The 274-nt window shown below is 48.5% G+C and overlaps 1 protein-coding gene and 1 long non-coding RNA gene across 2 annotated transcripts in view; one reads left to right on the plus strand and one right to left on the minus strand.

Moving 5' to 3' along the window:
- Positions 1-184, minus strand: part of LOC119588552 (gastrula zinc finger protein XlCGF7.1-like) — a 9,295-nt gene extending 9,111 nt beyond the window's left edge. The window contains exon 1 of the mRNA XM_037937193.1: positions 82-184. The gene's annotated coding sequence lies outside the window, so the exon portion shown is untranslated. The remainder of the gene's footprint in view (positions 1-81) is intronic.
- LOC119588553 overlaps positions 1-274 on the plus strand; it is a 7,104-nt gene that overhangs the window by 990 nt on the left and 5,840 nt on the right. The window lies entirely within an intron of this gene.

The raw sequence follows: 274 nt of genomic DNA on the forward strand, positions 1-274 counted from the left end.
GTGACTCTAACACTACTACCATCAATATACCTGCCAAAGGATACCGCAATCCAGTATTTAGACAGACAGAAATGTACCTACACCTAACTAGCGGTGGGCGTAATGGTAAGTTCTTCTAGTGTAGAGGACAGTGTATACAGTGAGTCCTTCCACCCTTCCTCCTTCCTCTCACACTTGTGTTGGCAGATGGGGAAGTGGGGGGGGGGGGAGATGTCCTGGAGGCACCACTGCCAGATGCCTACATGTGCCTCAACTTTTGTAGTACTGTTAAAGT

The sequence above is a fragment of the Penaeus monodon genome, chromosome 24, assembly GCF_015228065.2.
Source record: "Penaeus monodon isolate SGIC_2016 chromosome 24, NSTDA_Pmon_1, whole genome shotgun sequence".
In the NCBI taxonomy this organism is placed as follows: Eukaryota; Metazoa; Arthropoda; class Malacostraca; order Decapoda; family Penaeidae; genus Penaeus; species Penaeus monodon.